The sequence below is a fragment of the Camellia sinensis genome, chromosome 1 (genome assembly GCF_055761805.1).
Source record: "Camellia sinensis isolate YWXY chromosome 1, ASM5576180v1, whole genome shotgun sequence".
NCBI lineage: Eukaryota > Viridiplantae > Streptophyta > Magnoliopsida > Ericales > Theaceae > Camellia > Camellia sinensis.
Genome location: NC_138961.1, coordinates 216,688,147 through 216,700,629, shown reverse-complemented (window position 1 = coordinate 216,700,629; position 12,483 = coordinate 216,688,147).

Here is a 12,483-nt window from a genome sequence, read left to right as displayed (position 1 = left end):
ATGTTTTAAAATTTGCTACTTGCGAGTAGGCTAAAACACGAATTTTGATGAGTTGTTCCAACTCAAGCAATCCAACTTTCACCCACAGACATTCAGGCAGTTCATATCACATAAGCATCTAGCCACATGGAAAGCATGCTGTCATGTTAACATTCACACTCGTGCGAGATGCAAAAGCACAAAATACTTACAGTGTACTCCAAGCCAAAACAAAGAACTCGTTAGCAATCAATGTATGATCCAAGTCCATGTTAAGTGCCCAATGCAACGCATACAGAATGTAATTAGGATAGGCTTGGCTAATCCTAGGATGGCATGTGAAATGCAACCATTTGATGCACATATTCAAGTTTAGATTTGAAATACTATGCGGTTAGTATGATATGCCGAGCCCGATGCATGCAATACTGATGAATGATGCACGCATGCATAGCATAAGGATGCTAAATTAAATATGTCCTAGTACTAACCATCAAAGCAGGTAAATAAAAGGGAGAAAAAAGTGGGGGTTGGAAGACATGCACGCACGCACCCACACTTATTACAAATTTGCCCTTGCTCGGAGGGACCGAAAGAATAATACAGATTTAACTAACCTACAAGCTAATTAAATATTACAGACCAATTAAACTAGTTAAGCAAATTAACTAATCTAATAAAACAGTAAACAGCCTCGGGAAGAGGGCCCAATGCAATGCGTGCTCGGCTCCACTCGGAAGTCCACTGCCATTAACAGGTTGCCTCTGTCCACACTGTTTTCCTTCTCTGATCATTGCAAAATTCCTAAGGTGCACTCTATGAACCCCGTGGGATACCACTGGCCAAGGGAAATGGTCACCGGCCAAAGTAAATGATCACCGACCACTGGTTAAGCTATCGGCCACCAATTGTTGGTCGGTCGGCACTAAAGATGCTCGGCCGGCCAAATCTTCCTGCAGAATCCTGTTTTGACAGCAACAGAGGGCAAAACAAGGCATGGCAATGCATTCCAAGCAAATGTGTGCACCAACACATCCCTTATCATGTTTATGACTCAAAGGGACATGGTTCTCGGTTCTCGGGCCACCAATCGCGCATTTCGATGTGTGATGGCCCAAGAAACCAAGTTATGCACTTTGATTTCAAATGAAATGTACATAAACAAGCAAGGAGCTCAACCTCTATCATACTCGATTCAAGAGGCTAAGCACGTATGTCAATGCAATGCAACCTAGACATATGAGCTAGTATGCAACATGAACAATGCGAACAAGCATTCAAGGCATGTGACAATCATGCTAACCAATAAGTATGCCCGATACAATGGGGATGTTCAAGCATGCAAGCAAGCATGTGACTTCATTCAATCATGCAACAACACATGGAGCAAACATGTTAAACAACCTAAACATATGACAACACACAAGTATGCAACAACATACAAGATGCGCATGCAGCAACATGCGAACTATGGACTTAAACTAATTTGGGCAGCTCTATACCAAGCCCAAAACAGTAGCCAACATGCTGAAGAATGAAGGGCAAATGACATGCAAACATGCGTGCACACAAGGACCAACACTTACGCATATAGAAACAACTCTCAAGCACACTTAAGAGGATGCAAACATGGACAAATGGCATGCATTATAAGCTCTGAAAAACATGTTAGAGAAGGTGCCAAACCAATCTATAATGCCAGCTAGGCATGCCACCAAGCCCAAGGACTTAAACCATGGCCATATGACATATGAAGCAAATGACCAAAATGAACTAAAACAGTCCTAAATCATGCAAAAGTAAGCCCCAAAAATCACTTAGATGGCATCTAAATGATCTAATCCTAGAGGCATACACAATGGCACAAACATGGAGCAAGAAACACCAACCTTTTAAAGCAAGAAAGGGGCATCAAATGCAAGCATATGAGCATATCATGAAGACTGAAATGACATGACAAGTGGTTCCAAACCACTGAAATGATGCAAGGATGTCATGCTAGAGGGTTCGATGCTTAAGGCATACAAGAGAGGTTACATGGTAGCTATACAAAGCAAAGCATGGACAACCCAAATGACCAAAAATAGACCTTTAGCATGCTAAATCAAGCATAAAAGCTACACAAAGCTAAGCCAAAAATATGCTAGAAATAAGGCTCAAAGCACAAGGCATGTTAAGGCAATTCATGGCATTACAAGACATGTATGCTAAGCAAGCATGGTGTGTCTAAACCAAGTAAAAACAGTGCTATATTATGGCATAATAAGCATAAAAAACAGTTAAGGCATGGCCAACATACACTTAAACAAGGTGCTCACTAATGAGGCTTAAATGGCCATTATTGAAGACAATAAGGAGAGGGGGTGGCCCTCTCCTTGCTAGGACCTTAAGGCACCATCCTCACCACTGAAATCCCCCAAGATTTCAGTGGTGAGGAGGCCCAAACAAGGTGGTCCCGGAGCTCAACCAAAATGGCACAAAATAGGGCCAAACAAGCTCTAAGAGGGGTCAAACAACCCCGAAGCTCAAAACACTCTAAAACAACTATTTTAAGCAGGTAAAAACAGAACTTTTATATGTTATATGAAAAGTCTAAAAACAGTTGCAAGATAGTCAAAAAAACTATGCAAAAATGGGGAATAAAGGGCAAGAACACTCACCCTTGTTGACCCTCTTCAAGGATGATGCTCCAGCAGCTTCTTCAACCTCAAAACCACCCAAAAACACCAAGAACAGCTTTCTGGTCCCTCAGCAACCAAGAGAAGGTGTAGGACTAGGTGTTTGTGTGCAATAGTAAGACTAAACACACACACAAAGCAAAAAGAGAGAGAGATATAGAGATGGAATAGATACAAACTCAAACCCTAATCTCAGAGCTCTTCTGAAAATTTTTGTAACCCTAATGGAGGGAGAAGAGGTTCCCTCTTATAGACAATCCCTCTTGTAAAGCTTTCCAAACAAGCTAGTCAAGAGGGAGATCTGGAGCAAAGTGTATGCCAGCTAGCACAGCTGGCATAAAAATATCTACAAAAGCAGATGAACAGTGGTCGGCCAGCCAAAAATGCAATTTGACCAAAATAGATGGCCGATCGACCATCTATAGTGCTGGTCGGCCAAATATTTGGCCGGTGGCAACAAAATACAGCCGGTGGCCTCAAGCCATGGCCGATGGAGTGTAGGGATGGCCAACAAGCCATTCCCTACCCTTCAAAGCAAAAACACAAGTTTTTGGTGCAAAACCAAACACAAAACAGTCAAGTCAAGAGATCCTAAGGCAAGGCGCGTAGTCGAGACCTCCGGGAACTCAAGGTGAACATAAACATGGATGATCACCGAATGTTCAAACGGTGACGTCCAAGTCTTGAGGACGGTCAAAAATGGGATGTCTACAGTTGCCCCTCTTTGACAGAACTCGAAAGTCATAAAAATGACGGGAGTGAGTGTCAAAGCCCAGAGACGACCCATTTTTGACAAGGCCGAAAACTTAGACAAAGCATGCAAGACAATAAAGATATGCGCCCGAAGGCAGGGGCAAAATGCACCTGACAATGGAAGAAGCCGAACATAACTTATGATCATGCAAAGAAAGCTATAACAAAGCATAACACGCAACGGTTTTAAGCTAGCATACAACAATCCAACTGCACTACAATGCAGAAAGGATATAAGAGAATTATGCAATTCTCGATATGCCTCACTCGGAGAATACAATACCTGTGCGGTTCGCCTGGTTGCACCAGCTTCAAATGAACCGTACATACAATATCGTGCCTGAAAGAGAACGAAAACTCAACAGGTACAATATTGTTAGCAACATGCATAACATGCAAAATGACTGCAAAATGATATGCGATATACACAAAACTATGTATAATAATGCAAATGAAAATGCAAGGCAATTGAATCATGATCAAATCCTGAGCGGTTCAAAACCACACAAATGTCAAAAGGATGATGGAAATGCAAAGTCCGTCTACCATAGAAAAGGTGCCGCAACCCTCAAACCAACATACCAGCGTGGAATAGGCGCGTACACATGTAGAACTATGAGTGATGTAGATGGACACAAGAACAAGTAATTGGGTGGAATGACATAAGTGGGGAAATGACCCGCTGAGGAAAGACCAATGATCCTAATGCTGGATGCAAAAATTACACTACAATGTAATATATACGATGGATATGGTATGCAGCCAAACCAAATCTTGCCTAGGAAAGGCATGAACACATACAAACCGCGTCTAACACAGATACGGTGCCGTCACCCTCAAACCAACATACCAACGTGGAATAGGTGCGTACACATAATATCATAACTATGCTTCGATGTGAAAGATATGGGCACATACCAGACCAAGCTTATCATGTAAAGGTGCAAGCCATAAATGGAGGTGATGTAATGAATGCATACAGGCTACAATGCAATATTTACAATATGCAATGGATGGAATGGATGTACAATGCATTATATACAATGAATGCTATGTACAATGCGATCTCCCGAGGAGAATGCAATGGATGCAGTGGATAAGGCCTGCGGCCAAACCGTATTTTGCCTAGGAAAGGCATGGACACATACAAGCCGCGTCTAACATAGAAAAGGTACCGTCACCCTCAAACCAATATACCAGTGTGGAATAGGTGCGTACACATAATATCATAACTATGCTTTGATGTGAAAGATATGGGCACATACCAGACCAAGCTCAACATGGAAAGGCGCAAGCCATAAATGGAGGTGATGCAATGAATACATACAAGCTACAATGTAATATATATAATATGTAATGGAATGGAATAGTATTTACAATGAATGCATGACATATGCACTATTTACAATGTAATGCATGACATGTGCGCTATATACAGTGGATGCATGACAAATGCATAAAAATGCATGATAGTGCATGTTATTTACAGTGCATGACATATGCATATATTTTTTTGTTTTTTGAAATGCAAATGATGCATGTTGTTTTTGACTTTTTCTTTCGAAATGCAAATGATGCATTTTTTTTTCCCTTTCTTTGTTTTTTTTTCTTTTGAAATGCAAATGATGCATGTTTTTTTTTTTTGAAATGCAAATGATGCATGTTTTTTTGAATGCGCAACAACGCAAGTTGCTTGAAATGCATGGCAATGCATGTGAATTTGAAATGCGCGACAACGCGCGGCTTGAGATGCATAAAAAATGCATGATTTTGTTGTTGTTTGTTTTTTTAAATGCATGAGAATGCATGATTTCGAAATGCATGACAATGCGCGGCTTTTGAGATGCATGACAATGTAAATGAGGAAGATGCATAACAACACATGTAAGGTGTGTATAGCAACGCGTGACAAGGATCATGCATGACAATGCAGACGCCAAAGGTTTCGCACCTTCGAAAGATTTAAGGTCTCCTAGACCGAGCGTATTTAAGGTCTCGTCAGACCGTGCGAGGTGTATGACAATGCAAGCATAATGACGTACAACTCAGCGCGCGTTCCCATCAAAGCGTTGTAAAGCAACGCGTGTGGGGCAACTTTCAAATCTTGAAAGGGACAAAAGGATACAAAAATGATACACCTTGCACATATTCAAGTGTTGCGCACAGAAGACACAGTCTGAGGTCAAAACGGAGGCCGGTTGAGCTTCGAAAATGCACTGTCTTGCACTGTCTTGAGCAATGAAGGCCCCAAACCACATATCTTACCCAAACAAGGTTGTAGGAGGCTCACCGGCCATCAAAGGAGGTCACCGGATGCTCACCAGCCATCAAAAGGTTCCATCGGCCAAATATTTGGCCGACCGGTCAACAGTGTGGCCGACCGGCCAAAAGTGCCTGATTCGGGGCAGTTTGGTCTTTCGGCCTTGGGTCTTTTAAAATAGGGCTTCAAACCCTATTTTGGCACTTGCCTCTTGTGCGAAAATCCTCCCCCTCTCTCTCTAGAGCATTTTTCTCTCTTCCATTCACCGTTTTCCTCGGTTTTAGCACTCATTTCGACATTTGATTCGCGAATACCTTCGCGTTTCAAACGTTTTGAACCGAACGAAACTTTGTTTTGGTTTCTCTTTCTTGATTTCCACCTCTTGCGGTTTGTTTCCCCCGAGTTCCTCTTGATCTTCGTGCCTCTCCCATATTCTGACTTTTCCGGCCATTTTCTGCCCTCTCGGGGTTGACTTTCTGTTGACTTTTCGTATTCTCACTCGGTTTTCACATTCTCGGTCATTTTCACACTCTCTCTGAGATGGCAGACGATCTTCCATAGGGGGGACTCCCCCGGAGCATGAGATGGATCCCGAGGCCGAGCTCTTGCCTTGGAGCGTCCGCCCGTTCGACCCGGCAACCTACAGGCCGGCGATTCACGTGCTACCTCCCGATGGTCTTCGCCAGTTCCGGAGTTTCCACAGGAGGGTTCCACCAGAGCTGCTTCTGCGCAAGCCAAAGTCTCATCTGTCTTTCAGCGCTTCTGAGGTACAGTATTCCCTCTTTATTTTCCGCAATGTAGAACATAACTGCCATAGTTGACGCTGTTCTCTAACTGCTTAGCCCAGATACATCGATACATTACACCCTGTAGTTGATTGTGAACACATTTTCACTTGATGTCTGTTTGAATCTGAACGCGTGCACACACGCTGTATTGTCACTGAACCACCCAAACACACTGGCACATCGCATGTTGTAGTTCACTGTAAGCACACCGGCACCCGATGCTTGTTTGAATCTGAAAACGTGCACACACGCTGTATCTGTACTGAACCACTCGGAAACACTAACACATCATATGCCGTCATTCACTTCAAGCACACCGACACCCGATATTTGTTTGAACTTAAAACGTGCACACACGCTGTATTGTCACCAATTCTGAATGCTCTTCAAAACTGTACATTTTATATTGCTTCGCAACTGTTTTGCTTGAACACAGGGAGATTCCCATGCCTTCCAGGGGTATGGAAACGTTGCCACTCGGGACTGGTACATGGAGCTGCCAGATGCGGTCCGTCACGTCGTAGACCAGGCCGGCTTCGACGCCTTCTGCAGAGGACTTTCTCGACTTACTACGAACAGGCCTCTTCTCGCCGCTCTGGTGGAAAGGTGGTGGGACACCACCGACTCATTCCATTTCTCGGTCGCGGGAGACATGACGATGACTCCCTATGACTTCTCGATGCTCACCGGCATCGGGGTAGAGGGTGATCCGATCCCCTTCAACACTGACATGGACGAGTGGGAGGCCGCTCAGATTTACTTGCTGGGCGAGATGCCGCCTCTCGCACGTCCCGGCTTCGTCAGATATTCATGGTTCGAGGTCCAGTTCAGGGTTCAGCCAGCCTTAGTTGAAGAGGCATCGATGACTAGGAGGAGGTGGAGCAGTACGCTCACGACTTCCTGATGTTTCTGCTGGAGACGACCATTTTCGCCGATCGGATGAACACCGTGCCTCTCTGTTTGTTGAGTACACTAGTAGATGTCACGCGGATCCTGCGCTACGACTGGGGTGGCGCTGCCTTGGCCACTCTGTACGAATACATGAGCTCAGCCTCCCGTTACAGCGGGCAGTTGCTCGGAGGCTACTGGCGGGCTTGGGAGGTACATCTTCTTTTCTGCTTTAAATTTTTGCTTTACATTTTCTGTACTATGTACACTGCACACACTGCGGTCTGCTTCACGCTGACTATATACTGCACACGGCACACATATACTCTGTTTTACACTGATTGTACACTGCACACACTGTACACTCTGCACAATACACTGCGCAATACACGGTTCTGCAATTTCTGCTTTATTCTGTATTCCGCTTTATCTGATAAGCATACTGATAGTTACTCTGCAGTTATGGATCTACGCCTACTTTCCGAGGCTTGCGCCAGTGCCTGACGAGGGGACCCCTCTTGTCGTTCCATTCTCCCGACGCTTCGACGTGAGATGCGTACGGAGACCGCGGGAGACATTCATCTTCTTCCGCCGCTACTTTGACACCATCACCCCCGCAAAGGTATGTTCAACTTTAGAGTTTATTTAAACTTTACTTTACACTGTATTTTCAATAACAGTAGATAACAAACTGCATGCCATTTACAGATCACCTGGCAGCCTTGGGCTCCATTGCCAGCCGTGATGCGAGAGCGATTTGCCAGTGTCGAGGAGACTACACGCTTCAGGATCTTACTGGAGGGGCCGGTCTGTCGGGCTTGGTACCTGGGTGAGCGTTTCCTACGCCAGACCCTGGGTTTGCCAGAACAGATAGTCCCGGTTCACCCTCCTGAGCATATGAGGGATACCGAGAGGTTCACCCCTAAGCAGATGGCCGACTATACGATCGGTTGGGATGCGACACGCTTCAGAGGCATAGGCGACTACTCAGAGTACGTTCAGACGTATATCATGCGGCCTTTGAGCAGCGGCCGTCGAGCCGAGAGAGAGAGGCCTGCGGCGTCATCGGTTGGAGTAGGGGCAGGGGTGGGAGCGGGAGCACCAAGGGTGGCTCGGGCCCGTGGCAGGAGCGGAGCTCGGATAGGGCGGGTGGCTAGTTGGCCAGCACTGCCCGTGACGATGACATGCAGAGGGCGTGGTGGGGCGACTTACCAGATCCCCATTGCTCCCCCTCTGGCTGATCACGAGCTAGTCGGGTTCTACGACTTGCCTCCGGTATGTACTACTGCATTTTGCATTCTGCATAGTTAATTCATTTCAATTCATTTGATATTCCACAGAATACTGAGACTTCTAACACTTTTGTAGGCTTCCTCCGAGTACACTCGCCAGTCCCTAGAGTTGACCGCTTCTGTGATGGGGATGCTCCAGCAAAGCCTCGACCTTCTGGCGATTTACAGTATTCCGGTATGTTCTTCTGACCATGGTCGTAAACCGTAAACTGTTTCACACAATCTGATGCACAGCACAACACTTGATACACGGCCCTCATGGCGTCTGACACACTGTAGCCCATAGACTGTTCACAGAACTACTCACGACATTCATACACTGTACTCATACACTGCATTCTGCATTGATACACTGCTCAGGGTATTCACACACTGTATTCATACACTACATGCTGCATTGATACACTGCTCTCAGTATTCACACACTGTATTCATATACTGCATTCTGTACTGATTGGCTCACAGTATTCACACACTGTATTCATGTACTGCATTCTGTAGCATACTGATGCGTTTGTCATTTGTACTTTTCAGCATCCCTTCCAGATTCCTACTGTAGGAGATGCTCCAGCTGGACCATCCGTTCCTGTTCGAGGGGGAGATAGAGAGGGCAGAGTATACCCCCGCACCAAGGCGGGGCGCGCTCATGTTGGGAATAGCTCACGGGCACCAGTCCCCGATGACGATGAATCTGAAGCGGAGACGGAGGCGGAGGCAGAGGCAGAGGCAGAGGCGGAGTCATCTGAGGAGGAGACCGGAGATGGCACTGAGTCAGGCTCAGATGACGGCGCTGATGACGATGCTCCTGGACCTTTGTCCAGGAAGAGGACGAGGACAGACCCTGAGGCCTGAGGCCGCTTGACATTGATCTAGATTTTTGCTGCTTTTCTTCTTCTTTTCTTTTTGTACTTTTCTTTTTTTTGCTGGTAGCTAGAGTACCTTGTACTGCCGCAGGCAGGTTTTGTTTTTTCCAAAACTTTGTTCTTGAAAAAGATGATGAAATGAAACAAAGCTTTTTATCTGAAAAAGTGTTACATTTTGGTACATTACATTACATCATATCACATAACAATGTAAATGGAATTGATCTCCTGTCTGAAAATCAAACATTTGTATTGTAATAACCAGGTAACGAACCGGCCAACGGCAAAACAACTCATACAACCCACTGCTTAGTCTGAACACTCGGCCTATACTCTGCTGGGAATTAATCTGCATACAGGCCATTCTGTTTATTCTGCACACGGCAAACCCTGAACAAATAGTCCAATCCGACATGACAGAATACAAAGGTAGAATTGGCTGAAGTTGAAGCACATTCAGATGCCCCAAATTTTCCTTTTTTTTTTTTTTTGCTTCGCATAAATGTAGAGAATGGCACAGCACTCTGAGCACAGCATGATTAAAAAAAAATTGAGATTGAAAAAGGGTTTTTCAAACCGGGGTATTGAGCCTACAACTGAACTCAGTGAAAAAAGACTCAAACAGAAAGTACACGACCTAATCACAACGAGACACACTCGGAAAAAACTCAAAACAAAAGTTGAGGTAAACAAAACAAAAGACACGATATACTGACGTGTTTACAAAAACGAGAAACCTTAAATCACGAGGAGCCAGTTCCTTCAGGCATTATTTCCCACCCTTTCTCATTTGTGATTCTCACATCACTCGGCTCTCAGACTCGATTTTTTCTCTCAAAAACGCTTTTGCTCACTTTTCTCTCAACTTACACCTCTCCATTCTTTAATCTCTCATTTTTTTATCCCTCCCCGGGGTGATTGATGGATGAATAGGAAGTTGTGAGTTCAAACCCAACACTGTTAGCTCGCATCTATTTCCTCCAAGGACGTCTAGTTGATGTTCCAGAGTACCTTGATCCATTCCAGTTCGTGCTTCGCACTTGGTTTGATTCCTTGTCACTTGGAGGGTGAGAGAGCTTTCAGCCCTTTACGGACAGCTCTAGTTGCGCCCTTTCTGGAAGGTAGGGTGTCCTTATGGCAAGGAATGTTAACCACGGGATAAAGACAGAAAACCTGACTCAACTGTGCCCCTAGTTCATCATTTTGACCATTTTTTGTTTTGTTTTTTTCTACTAAAACAATTTTGACCAATATGAGAGTTAGATTAACATACTGGTTCGATTTTTGATTTGAAAACCATGCGAGTTAGGCTATGAGCACTAAAAATTTTCCTTTTTTGGGTCCAAGAAAATGGTCCAGTTTTGGAAAAGATAGAATAATTTTTGAGAAAATGGTCAACCTCAGTAAAAATTCTCAAAAAAACTATTTTTTTTTGGCAAAGGACCACTGCTCAACAAGCACGGAACCTACTCTCGAGATGCCCAACCTCGGATCGGAGGCAATGAAAAATTGCCCCTTACTTGAAAAAAGCTGCACGGCAACGGAAAGTCGCCCCTGGTTTGAATGGCGACTCATGGCAACGAAAAGCTGCCCCTTGTCTGGATAACGCCGCAGCATTTTGTAAGCAGTCCTCATTAGTGATCACGACCGAACTCTTGGAGACGAAGATGGTCAAAACCAATATATGGACACAGTCACTTTGAAAGTGCGTTGGTGGCTGGACTTCAGGATGAAGTTGCCTATGTATCCCAAACATGGGAATCAAGCCTACATAGTTCGGGTGTCACAACCGAACTATCGGATTCAGAGAAGGCAAGGATGATCAAAACCATTACATGGACTCAGTCGCTATGAAAGCGTTGGGGGCTGGACTTCAAGATGAAGTTGCCTACGTATCCCAAACATGGGAATCAAGCCTTACGTAGTTCGGGTTAAGGTACACTCGGGTATTAACCTTCACTTTTTAGGCTCTAACTTTTGCCAAGGCGCCCGTTGTGGGTTTTCGACCTTGCGAGCTTTGTTCTTCTTTCCTTTTTCAATTCTTATCTTTTTTTTCTTTTTTTTTTCTTTTTTTTTTCTTGCTCTAACTTTTTGCCTGGGTCGCCCTTCCGGGTTTTCGGCCCAGCGAGCCTTTCAAAGGGTAAAAATGTAACAAGTCCATGCCAAATGGTTTTGAGATCCTGAAGTCATCTGAATCCAGAAAAATGACTGTTGTATTGCTTTGCTGAAGGACCCATCTTCGGTTCTTCGAGCACATCGGAAATTTTTGCCCCTAGTTAGAGGGGTGCTTCTGTTCTAGCTTCACAAGCTTCTTCTGATGAGATCTGATCTTCTTGATCTGACTTTGGTGCCTCTTGTTCGAGGGCCGCTTCCAATCTGGCCACACAGACCTCTCTTGATGGTCGATCGTTGAACACTCCGAATTATGGTTCAAGGTTTTAAAGCAAGGGCTCAAGTCTTGAGGCTGAGAGCGATCCTAAGCTGCACAATCTCAAGAGCGATTCCACACAGATCTTCGCAGGACCGCGCAAAACATTTTATTTTTTAAAAGTTTTTAAAGAAGCGACAAATCGCTCACGCTGAAGATAGTGTGGAACCAGTCTGGATCAAGCCAGGGTCCTTCTCAGTACTCACGCTGACAAGCATGATTTCAATCATTAAGGGCTTAGCACGCCTCTCTTTCTCTCAATTTGATCAAAGTTTTACAAATCCCGAGGAATTCCTTCCCCTTTGTTTTCACCGCAGTGTTCAAAAAGGTTTTGAAAAACTTAGGTCAATGCAATGATTTTCAGGGCACAAGAGAGCAGGTGGAATGTACTGCTATTCCATTCAAATCCTCTGGCACAACTAGCTCAAAATAGCAGTAAGCACGAAAACATGATAGCCGTAGCTGTTTCATTCAGATTCCCTGGTTGCAACTGGCTCCACGGCAGAGACAGACTTAAAAGAAAGCAAAAGGGTAATTACAAAACAAAAGGGTGT